Source organism: Cervus canadensis, chromosome 3, assembly GCF_019320065.1.
Source record: "Cervus canadensis isolate Bull #8, Minnesota chromosome 3, ASM1932006v1, whole genome shotgun sequence".
NCBI lineage: Eukaryota > Metazoa > Chordata > Mammalia > Artiodactyla > Cervidae > Cervus > Cervus canadensis.
Window position 1 is genome coordinate 84143985 of NC_057388.1, and position 12057 is coordinate 84156041.

Below are 12057 nucleotides of genomic sequence, written 5' to 3' on the forward strand. Positions count from 1 at the left end.
AAAAATGAATGAAAAAAAAAAAAAGCAGGTATTTGGCAGATGTTTTCTCAAAAACGAATGAAGTCAGCCTGCCACTCCAAAGAAAACAACTGACAGTGTTGCCAGTGATATAATTCAAATTTTAAGCAAAAATTAAAGTTTTTTAAACTTTTACCAGCCACTATGTGCTTCACAGCTTCCCAGTGGTGGATTTTCTAAGATTAGTGGGGATATTAACGAATGTGTTTTTTGATATTTATGGAATGTGCGGAAGATCTGTGAAACTCAGTGAGCCAAGATTTTGCAAAATGGCCAATGAATGATGATGCAAAGCTACATGCTGTGCCGTGCCCAGGGATCAAACCCAGGTCTCCCGCATTGCAGGCAGATTCTTTACCATCTGAGCCACCAGGGAAGCCTCACAAAGCTATGTATGCATGGGTAAAAGATACATTCAAGGTGAGAAAGAAGCCAATGAATTTAACAGTAATAGAGTGCAATGTTTTGATAGAATATTAAAAGTTTATGAAAAGATATGGCTGCAATTAATCTTTAAGAAACTAACTACTTACGAAGTTTCTGTATAGTTTTGAAGATAAATTATCTGAAAATGCAATTCATGACTCCTTTTTCCATGTACTGCATGAGACTGGATTTCTTTTACACTTCAACCAAAATAGCATATTTTAATGAGTTGACTGCAGACCAGATATGAGAATCTAATTGGCATCTGTATAATAAGACATAGACTAAGAAGATTAACATTAAGAGAACCCAATTCTCATTAACATGTTTATTATTGGTAAATAGATTTTTTTCCATTAAAGGAAGTTATTCATGTTAATATGTTAATTGTTGTTCAGTCGCTCAGTCATGTCTGATTCTTTGCCACCCCTGGACCGCAGCACGCCAGCCTTCCCTGTTCTTCACTGTTTCCCAGAGTTTGTTCAAACTCATGTCCATCAAGTTGGTAATGCCATCCAACCATCTCATCCTCTGTTGTCCCCTTCTCCTCCTGCCTTCAATCTTTCCCAGCATCAGGATCTTTTCCAGTGAGTCAGTTCTTTGCCTTGGGTGGCCAAGATATTGGAGCTTCAGCGTCAGGATCAGTCCTTCCAGTGAATATTCAGGACTGATCTCCTTTAGGATGGACTGGTTGGATCTCCTTGCAGTCCAAGGGACTCTCAAGAGTCTTCTCCAGCACCACAGTTTGAAAGCATCTATTCTTCAGCACTCAGTCTTCTTTACGGTCCATATGTTAATATGATGGATTAAAATTATATTTTTAATGATTAATAAATATTTAAATTTTCCTCCATTTAATTTCCAATGGGGTAACTAGTGATAGCTGTAACAAACCTAAACAAATCTTGATACTCAGTAATTTATAAGCGGGGAAAGAGGCCCTGAAACTAAAGTGTTTGAGAACTGCTGCCCTAAAGCCTCCCTTCACTTTCTAGAGGGGAAATCACACCAGGGCTTGCTCTGAGGGGCTTCATAGGGAGGTAATGTGTGGATACACAGGTCAGAGAGTGGCATATCCAGAGAATGGAGTTCCCCAAAAGTTTTTAAGTCCAGTTTCTATATAAGAAATCCATATGCCTTCAGTGCTAATGAAAAACAAGAAAAGAAAAAAACTTTCTCTGTTGTTGCAGAGAGCTGAATATGTGGTTATAAAAGCCCAGTCTAGGCTATAATGATAGATGTGTGATATATAAAGAGAGTACTTATGATGAAGCAAATAGAACAAAATATTTACAAATTTTTGAATCAGGATAAACAATACAGGGAGTTCCTTGTACTAACATTGCAGCATTTTGGCATGCTAGAAATTATTTCCAAATAAAAGATTTAAAAAATAGGATGCATGCATGCTAAATTGCTTCAGTCATGTCCAACTCTATGCAACCGTCTGGACTGTAGCCCACCAGGCTCCTCTGTCCATGGGATTCTTCAGACAAGAATACTGGAATGGGTTTCCATGCCTTTCTCCAGGGGATCTTCCCAACCAAGGGAGCAAACCCACCTCTCTTATGTCTCCTGCATTGGAAGGTGGGTTCTTTACCACTAGTGACACCTGGGAAGCCCCCAAAATAGGATATTCAGGGTTATATGGCACCATTATAAATAGCCCAGCCAAAGATGAAACTGTTCTTTAATAATTTATAGTGTTTATCTTAGTACAAACCATATAGGGAGGGTAGTTAAATGTAGTGAGTGTCTATAATGTGCCAGAAACTATCCAAAGTGCTTTATTTGCTTAATGTTAATTGAATTCATATTTAATTATATTCTTGAGAAGTAGGAATTATCATTATATTTTATTTTGTAAATGAAGAAACTTAAGTAACTTGTGGGAGTCTGTAAAGTTTATGTGTCCCAGCTCATGTTTGAACCTAGAAGGAGCTGACTGACACTCATAGATAAGAAAATTACCTAGTGAGTAAACAGCAAACTAGGATTCAAACCCAGATGATTTACATCTTCTTCTAAAGCATGTCAGTCACTGTCACTTGCTAAGAGTAGGTTAGAAGTTAGTTGAAGTGATTTTGCAGATAAAACCAATTCTATTCCTTAGAAATATTTTTGAATCAAGAATTTGGTCATTTAAACATATTGGTACTTTAGTAGAATTTTGTGTCTTTGAGGAAAATCTTTAAAATTCTCTATTGTAAAGTTTTGAAAGCATTTGATTTCAACTGTTGTGGAAAAGTCAGCCTAAATAACCCAAAGATTAGTGGCCAAAAGCAGAGAACAAAGAATTCTCTCAAATGTTGAGAAGGACAGCTTTCCTTGAAATCTGTTCTCTTCCCTTTTTACCCACATATCTTTATAATTCTTTTGAAGCCCAGGGGCAAAAAAAAATGTCATTCAACCCTGGTGCTGCCAAGGGTGAGTCCTGGCATGGGAACACAGCAAAGGGCAGGAGGGCAGGAAGCCACATACTTCCCTCCGCGTGGGGCTGCTTTTACCAGAGAATAGCTTTCAGGATGACCTGCTGTTGGTCCTGCCTTGGGGCTACATTTTAAGTCTTTTCACTTGATACTTTGCCCCAAACTCTGCTCTTAGTGATGGAGAGAGAGGTGATTGTAGATCAACAATTGTTCCCTCTGGTGTGAGAGAGAATAAGCTTCTTTCTATCACCCCTGGTCTTGGAGAATAAGGTATCTGCTAATTAAGTGCTTCTTTCAGTAAGAGAAGATGGCCTTTTGTTTGTGGATCAACAGTAACTATGATGATCTGCCTGTGAAAATTCTGACCTTACATCTTTAGCATTTATGAATTAGCTAGCATTTGCTGTGTCCTTGTTATGTGCCTTGGCATGGTGCTCATCAGTTACACAGGTAGTGATTCAAGGACATACTAAGGCGCTTCAGTTGTGTCCGACTTTTTGTGACCCTGTGGACTGTAGCCCGCCAGGCTCCTCCGTCCATGGGATTCTCTAGGTAAGAATACTGGAGTGGGTTGCTATTCCTTTCTCCAGGGGATCTTCCTGACCCAGGGATCAATTCCACATCTCCTAAAACTCCTGCATTGCAGGCAGATTCTTTACTGCTGAACCACCAGGGAAGCCCAGTAGTTCAAGTAACTGGGATTTAAATCCAATGCTACTGACTTTTGTTTAATGATTAATTTATATGTCTTCTTTGTGAAAAGAGCCAGGAAGAATATAAAATTAAATCAGACACAGACAACAGTCTCAGGATGATTATAATACAATCAAGTAGCAGATTTAATGTATATACATATTAATAAATAGTTAAGATATGCAGTAAAATGTACTAAGTGTCATAGGAAAGCACTGGGATTTCATAAGCATGAGAGATATCAATGGATATGAATAAGATCTTATAAAGGATGAGGAAATTGAGCTATTTCAACATCAGATATAATTAAATAAATGAACAAAATTCTTTTTTAAAGAAACATAAGGAAAGTGTGCCTCCGTGAAAACAGAAGATAGATTTGAAAACAGGAAACATTTCACTTTGAATAAAATACTGATTGCACAAAAAGAAATGTTTGAAAACAGTTTATGGAATTTCTTGAATGCTTATGATACTTTAATAGTACATTTTAGACCTGGTGACTCAGCAGTAAAGAATCTGCCTGCAATGCAAGAGACAGATTTGATCCCTGGGTCAGAAATTTCCCCTGAAGAAAGAAATGGCAACCCACTTCAGTTCTTGCGTGGGGAATCCCATGGACAGAGAAGCCTGGCGGGCTACAATCCTTGGGATCACAAAGAGTTGGACATGACTTAGAGACTGAACCACTGACACAACACCACATTTTAGGCAGAGCAAAGCTCCATAATGTTTTGAGTCAAGGAGGGACATGGTCAGGGCTATGCTTGAGAATGGAAATGTTCAGTGCAGATGCCACCAGCACATGTAGTTGCCTAAGTTTAAATTTAAATTAATCAAGATTAAATAAAATGAAAAATTCAGCTCCTCAGTTGCATTTGCCTTATTTCAGATGCTCAATAATGCCTAACAGCTAGTAGCTTTTGTATACAGGACAGGAGCAATATAGGACATTTCTATTATCACAGAATGTTCTATTGAACAGAGCTGCTTTAAAAGATTAATCCAGTAGCACTCTATAAATGGATTGGAAGGGACAGGAAACCATAAACAGGAAGCTGATATGAACAATCAAGGTTAGAAGTCCTGAGTAGCTGTCACAGGGGATAGAATTTCATTTATAAAATGCACAATATTACCTTGTACTCTTCAGAGTTTTCTACAGATAGTCATGATAAGAACTATTTTTATTGCATACTCCAGGGACACCACTCGGAATTTAGATTTCTTATATTCCTCTGGAGAAATTTTCTTTGGCACGCATGAGAAAAGAGAGAAGGTGAAATGACTCACCGGAATATGACTATCTGGAGATCCTTACTTCCATGTGGAAACAGGGGGAATTCAAGCAGATGGGCTTCCTTCGAATCAGCTCGGGTGGGGGGGTTTGTGGGTAACAACCATCTGGCTCCCAATTTGGCTTGAATTTCAAGGGAAGTCCAAAATCATCCAGTTGCTCTCTAAAGTTTGTTTATACTTGGAAAAACATCATTAAGAATTTACACTTTTGTTTCTATTTTTAGCCCTTGAATTTTTCTGTAATCATTACTGTCTAGAATAGGAGACTTTCTCATTTTACATTTAGGGAAACTGAGGCCAAAATCAAGTGATTTGGCCAAGATCACACAGCTCGGTGTTTGCAAAGCTAAGCAGTAACACTTGTTCCAGGTTCTTTCACCTGCACCATGGCATTTTCAGAGTAACTAACAGCAATATGCTCTAATTTCTTTTTCATATACTCATGAATTAGGGCAGTAGTTGTGATTCTGTAATTTAACTTATGAGCCAAACACTGTCACATTTAATTATACATTTAATAAATATTTTGTTGAGCATTTGTTTGACACAGGAACATTAGGACCTAAATCTTGCTAACTGCCAAATGGGTCCAGAGGAAAAAAAATGGTTTAAAGACCTGCGTTCTAGGCAGACATGACTACTCTTCCCTGTCACTTTCTTAGAGTCTCTACAGCATGTGGTGACCCTACTTGCTTTCCTGTCCGTCATCCTCCACTAGAGGATGTTTAGAACACAGTCCACATCATACTTGTCCCTGTTTTCCCGTGTTCATCCCAGTTCTCAGCACACAGTAGATGAGTTGATGAATAATGCATGAATGATATATGGGTAAAGAGGTAATTTGGAAACTCTGCTTATGTCTCCCTTTATTAATCTCACTTCTAACCTTTAGAAGAACACAGACTTGCCAGGGGCAGAGAGGAAAATCAGGCTAGTCTGTCTCCTAGCACTCATCAGCAGGCAATTCAAAACTGCAGGCAGAGGGTCTAACAGGACCCACTTTTTCACCCACCAAAATAGTCTTTTGGCATTCCTGGATCCCTTTAATACAGAATTAATTTTTTTTGTGGGAGTGGGGGGAGCCTTTTAATTGACTCTCTTTTTTCTTGGGAATAAAAGCCAGCCTGCCAACAGCTGGCAAAGGTGAGTCTGCCAGCCCCTGTGGGATCCTGGGGACTCCTGAGATGCCTGGCTGTGTCCCCGCGTAGCTGTATGGCTCTGATCCTCTGGCATTGGCCAGGATTGAAAGAGATGAGTCAGGAAGCATGACTTAGTCTTGCCATTCCTCTCTGTGTCCCAAAACAGTGGGTAGAGACTTTAAGTTGAATCACATGGTTTGAAATTTAAAATATTTTCTAGGAACACCAAAATCTGAATCAAAGGAGATACATATCACAGCCGGATCCATACCAAGCATCAGGTGACAATGCCTAATTTCATGGCAACACTTCGCTTCATGCACCAACAGGGCAAAGAGTTCATTCACATTGCGGATTCTCTTGTGACTCAAAGAACAGTGATCCAGATATGCAGAGACAACGTTACCCTTTGTTTCAGCCACTGTCATCACATCACCTCCCACCCGCTCCCTCCCTCCCTCCAACATAATAAGACTTCTGGTGACAACTCAGTAATTAGATGCATAAACTGTCAGACACTAGAACTCCCCCAGCTCTTTTTGAACTTTGTGTCTTGTTATCATTGTTGTTCATGTTACAATAAGGAATTTGGGATGCAGTCTTTATGTTTTTTACAAGACAGCCCTTTTGTGACAATCAATGTTATATAAAGCTTGTCCTAAAAGTGATCTTTCTCATCATATTCCCATCAGATGACATTAAACAGTTCATATCACAGAGAATGTACTCTTTATGAATGAAAGCATTTCTCAAATACCTCATTAAAAACATATCTACCCATCCCAAAGCAATCAAATTTTGCACCACTACCTTAAAACTACCATTTTCTTCCAATGAGACTATATTTTTTATTTGTATTCCTGCATTCTAGGCAGTTCTGAATCCCACGTGGCCAACATCCATGTAAACACACCTCAGTGCAGATTGTGACATGCGCCATCACCAAAGGCAGGAAGGAAGCTCTTGTTAGAAGTGGCGTGAATTGACTAGTTTAAGCTCCATGCCTGTAACACAATTCATTGTCTACTGCATAAATATGTAGAAAGTCCATAATTTTTTTAAATCATTATGTTTTCTGCAAAGAGCAGTGCTACACAATGGCAAAAATATATTCTGAGAGGAAAGGAATTCCTAAACATATGTGAATATGGGAACAGAGTCATATACCTAATAACTTATTTTATTTCAAATATGAATCCAAAGTCATACTTTGTTTTGGCCACGTTGAGATGAATTTTATGCACAAAAACTCTGATTGACTTTCAGTGAATTTTGTGGACAGTCAGTTTTGCTATTATATATGGATATAGACATAGATCCCTGAGAATCACTCTGCTGGGCAAAAATCTCACAATAAAAAACAAAACAAAACAGGGCTTATGGGGACAATGCTAACAAACTTCACCAGTGACACATATACAAAAAAATAGGAGTCTGGTAAAATTGGTAACAGTTTTATGTATAGTCAGTGGTCCAGAAATTCACAAGGAGCATAAAAACTACTATGATGCTTCACTTTGAAAGTGAACTAAAGCTGCTTGTGAGCATTGGAGGGGACCAACTTGTAAACATTGTGAAGTGGTATAAGAAAAGTGAAAGTGAAAGTGCAAGTCGCTCAGTTGTGTCTTTGTGACTCTTTGTGACCCCATGGACTTTACAGTCCATAGAATTCTCCAGGCCAGAATACTGGAGTGGGTAGCCTTTCCCTTCTCCAGGGGATTTTCCCAACCCAGGGATCAAACCTAGGTCTGCCTCATTGCAGGCGGATTCTTTACCAGCTGAGCCACAAGGGAAACCCAAGAATACTGAAGTGGGTAGCCTATCCCTTCTCCAGGGGATCTTTGACCCAGGAATCAAACTGGGGTCTCCTCCATTGCAAGTGGATTCTTGACCAACTGAGTTATTAGGGAATGTTTCCTGAAATTGGAAAACTGTAGCACTAGATGTGGATGGGCAGGTCTCAGAGTTCAGAGAGAACAGAGAAGACTGCTAGGTAGTTGATGTTTTCTTATTTTATTGCATTGAATAAAACTCCCAGTACAATGCTAAATGGGCTTCTCAGGAGGTGCTATTGGTAAAGACTTTGCCTGCCAGTGCAGGAGACGCAAGAGACAGGGGTTAGATTTGCTGGAGCTGGAAATGGCAACTCACTCCAGTATTCTTGCCTGGAAAACTCAATGGACAGAGGAACCTGGTGGGCAACAGTCTATGGGGTCACAAAGAGTGTGTGGGTGGTCACACACCCACACACAGACAGTGCTAAATAAAAATAGGTTTACTTTTGCACTGCAATCTTAAGGGGAACTTTTTCAAGGTTTTACCATTGAGTATAACATTTGCTGTAGGTGTTTTGTTAATATTCTTTATCAGATTAAGGAAGTTCCCTTCTACAACTCATTAACTAAAAGTTTTACTAAAAAATGATATTGAATCAAAAGCAAACTATGCATCTGTTGAGATAGTCGTTTATTTTTCTCCTTTTCTCCTTTGATAATGTGAATTACATTCATTGTGAAATGTGAAGTCAGCCTTTCATAGGTGTAGTAAACTCCACTCTGTTGTATTGTACTTTCCCTTTTGAACATCATTTGATTTAATTTAAATGTTTTGTTAATGAATTTTACATCTGTTTATGTAAAGGAGATTGTTTTCTAATTTTCCTTTTTCATAACGTCTTTGTCAGGTTTTGGATTATGCTGATATCACTTAAAAAACAGTTTCCTCCAGTTTTATAATCTGGGAGAGACTGCATAAACTGGGTGACTGGGTGCTAATATCTTCTTTAAATATTGGAAACATTTCAAGTACTTTCTGGGAAGATTTTGGCAATGGATTTCAAATTTCTAGTAATGATAATTTATGTTTTCCTTTATTTTTTTTCATTTATTTTTATTAGTTGGAGGCTAATTACTTTACAATATTGTAGTGGGTTTTGTCATACATTGACATGAATCAGCCATGGAGTTACATGTATTCCCCATCCCGATCCCCCCTCCCACCTCCCTCTCCACCCGATTCCTCTGGGTCTTCCCAGTGCACCAGGTCCGAACACTTGTCTCATGCACCCAACCTGGGCTGGTGATCTGTTTCACTATAGATAATATACATGTTTCGATGCTATTCTCTCGAAACATCCCACCCTATGTTTTCCTTTATTTTTGTAAAGGAAATCCCTGGTAGCTCAGCTGGTTAGGAATCCGCCTGCAATGTGGGAGACACGGGTTTGATTCCTGGGTCAGTCAGATTGGCTGGAGAAGGGATATGCTACCCACTCCAGTATTCTTGGGCTTTCCTGTTGGCTCAGCTGGTAAAGAATCCGCCTGCAATGTGGGAGGCCTGGATTCAATCCCTGGGTTGGGAAGATCCCCTGGAGAAGGGAAAGGTTACCCACTCCAGTATTCTGGCCTGGAGAATTCCATGGACTGTAGAGTCCATGCGGGTTACAAAGAGTTAGACATGACTGAGTGACTGTCACTTATATTTGTTAAACATTCTCCTAGAGCTTTGGTAATTTTATTAATAGTTTTTTTAAAAAGTGTTGGCTTAGTTGATTTTCTCATTCTATTCCATGTTTCTGCTCTTTATTTTTCTTCTCTTTTGCAGATGACTGATATGTTGTTATTTTTCCAGCTTCTTGAGATTAAATTTTATGTTAATTTTTAATTTTTTAAATATGTATGTTTACAAGTATACATATCCTTATAAATACTGATTTTACTATGCTTTAATTGGAAACTGTATGCTTAAATATGTTGAATCTTCATTATGATTCAGTTCAAACTAATTCTCATTGACTTCTTAATTATTAATATATGGGATGCTTTATTTAATTTCCAGACAGTGAGGCTTTTCTTGTTATCATATTATTGACTTCTACATTAATTGTATTGTGATCTAAGCTATTCCAATCTTTAAAATTTCTGGAGATTCTTTATGGCCGATTAGGTGGTTGATTTGGTAAGTATTTCATGTGAACTTAAATTCTGTCACTGATGATTGCAAAAGTTTGTGTTTCCTCAAGATTCCAATTTGTAACTCCAGACACACACAATACAAATGGCCTTCCTCCTTCTCTGCAGTAGAGGCTCCACACAGGGGCCCACCCTGACCCTCAGCTCAAAACACAACTGGCCATTCCTTCGCAGGAAAAAAATATCCAGTGATCCAAAGCTCCAGTACTTTGGCCACCTGATGCGAAGAGCTGACTCACTGGAAAAGACTCTGATGCTGGGAAAGATTGAAGACAAGAGGAGAAAGTGGGGGTGACAGAAGATGAGATGGTTGGATGGCTTCACTGGCTCAGTGGACATGAGCTTTGGCAAACTCCAGGAGATAGTGAAGGATAGGGAAGCTTGGAATGCTGCAGTTCGTGGGTTTGCAAAGAGCTGGACATGACAGTGACTGAACAACAACAACGAAAGCTCATTTGTATAGTGAGCTTTAATTTTTTAAATTTTTTTATTTACTAGTTTGCATTCCCACCAACAGTGTAAGAGGGTTCCCTTTTCTCCACACCCTCTCCAGCATTTATTGCTTGTAGACTTTTGGATAGCAGCCATCCTGACTGGCATGTAATGGTACCTCATTGTGGTTTTGATTTGCATTTCTCTAATAATGAGTGATGTTGAGCATCTTTTCATGTGTTTGTTAGCCATCTGTATGTCTTCTTTGGAGAAATGTCTGTTTAGTTCTTTGGCCCATTTTTTGATTGGGTCATTTATTTTTCTGGAATTGAGCTGCAGGAGTTGCTTGTATATTTTTGAGATTAATCCTTTGTCTGTTTCTTCATTTGCTATTATTTTCTCCCAATCTGAGGGCTGTCTTTTCACCTTACTTATAGTTTCCTTTGTAGTGCAAAAGCTTTTAAGTTTCATTAGGTCCCATTTGTTTAGTTTTGCTTTTATTTCCAATATTCTGGGAGGTGGGTCATAGAGGATCTTGCTGTGATTTATGTCGGAGAGTGTTTTGCCTATGTTCTCCTCTAGGAGTTTTATAGTTTCTGGTCTTACATTTAGATCTTTTATCCATTTTGAGTTTATTTTTGTGTATGGTGTTAGAAAGTGTTCTAGTTTCATTCTTTTACAAGTGGTTGACCAGTTTTCCCAGCACCACTTGTTAAAGAGGTTGTCTTTTTTCCATTGTATATCCTTGCCTCCTTTGTCAAAGATAAGGTGTCCATAGGTTCGTGGATTTATCTCTGGGCTTTCTATTCTGTTCCATTGATCTATATTTCTGTCTTTGTGCCAGTACCATACTGTCTTGATGACTGTGGCTTTGTAGTAGAGTCTGAAGTCAGGCAGGTTGATTCCTCCAGTTCCATTCTTCTTTCTCAAGATTACTTTGGCTATTCGAGGTTTTTTGTATTTCCATACAAATTGTGAAATTCTTTGGTCTAGTTCTGTGAAAAATACCGTTGGTAGTTTGATAGGGATTGTGGAGATTTCTTAAAAAACTGGAAATAGAACTGCCATATGACCCAGCAATCCCACTTCTGGGCATACACACTGTGTATGAAAACTGGGCATACACACTGGTTTTCTGTGTTGGAGTATTAATTTAGTTTGACAAACACTTATTGATTTTCTGCTGGTCGCAAACACCATATCATGTGCTGTGGAATTAACAATGAGTTAGATAGTCCTGGTACCAAATGGAGTTATAGTTTACAGAGAAGTCAGGTATGGAAACAGATCCATTGCAATGCAATGTAGCGCATGTTATAATAGGGAGACAAGATTAGCTCCTAAAACTCAGAGGAAGCAAAGACTCCTTGCCCAAAGGACTCAACTGAGAGTTCACAAATAAAGTTACACTTAATACTGAAGCCTGAGCAGAATTTGTTGGGCACAGAAGGAGGAACGATATTCTGGGCAAAGGGACAGCATTTGCAGACACTTAGTCTCATGAAAGGATATAGAATATTTATTGAAGAATGAGGCATAAATATACCAGAATAGAGTCACATGAGTGGGTCTATGGTGTTGAGAGGCATGTGTGAAAATAAGGTCAGTGAAGTCATTTCAGGCCACATGAGATGTACTGAGTGCCAAACC